Raw genomic sequence first — 958 nt, 5'->3', positions numbered from 1 at the left:
TTTTTTTTGAGACGGAGTCTCGCGCTGTCGCCCGGGCTGGAGTGCAGTGGCCGGATCTCAGCTCACTGCAAGCTCCGCCTCCCGGGTTTGCGCCATTCTCCTGCCTCAGCCTCCCGAGTAGCTGGGACTACAGGTGCCCGCCACCTCGCCCGGCTAGTTTTTTGTATTTTTTAGTAGAGACGGGGTTTCACTGTGTTAGCCAAGATGGTCTCGATCTCCTGACCTCATGATCCGCCCGTCTCGGCCTCCCAAAGTGCTGGGATTACAGGCTTGAGCCACCGCGCCCGGCCCTTTTTTTTTTTTTTTTTTTTAAAGACAGAATCTCACTCTTTTCACCCAGGCTGGAGTGCAGTGGCACAATCTTGACTCATTGCAACTTCCACCTCCTGGGTTCAAGCAATTCTCCTGCCTCAGCCTCCTGAGTAGCTGAGATTACATGCGCCCACCACCACGCCCGGCTAATTGTTTTATTTTTCGAAGAGACGGGGTTTCACCATGTTGGCCTGGCTGCTCTCGAACTCCTAACCTCAGATGATCTGCCCACCTTGGCCTCCCAAAGTGCTGGGATTACAGGTGTGAGCCCCGACGCCCAGCCACGTGTACTGTTTTACAAAGTAGGCGAGTTTCAGTTGTCCCACATCCTCACCAGCATTTGGTATGTTCATGTAAGCTATTCCCACTTATGTTTTTCTGTTAACTAGTGATGTCAAACCTCTTCATGTGTTTATTGGCCATTCTAATGTCAGTCTTTGGTGACATAGTCTAAGTTACACTTTTTGTTTTTATTTTTTTAACATGTACAAAGCTGCGGGATACCCATTTTTAATTGGGTTATGTTCTTGAGTTGTGTAAGACTTTGTGTATTACAACTCTCAGTGGTGGATCAACAAGGAAAAAAAAAAACTGGCAAATATTTTTCCCAGCCTGTGGCTTCTCTATTTTTTTTTTTTTTTTTTTT

Source organism: Theropithecus gelada, chromosome 20, assembly GCF_003255815.1.
Source record: "Theropithecus gelada isolate Dixy chromosome 20, Tgel_1.0, whole genome shotgun sequence".
Taxonomy (NCBI): domain Eukaryota; kingdom Metazoa; phylum Chordata; class Mammalia; order Primates; family Cercopithecidae; genus Theropithecus; species Theropithecus gelada.
Note: the sequence above shows the minus strand (reverse complement) of the source record.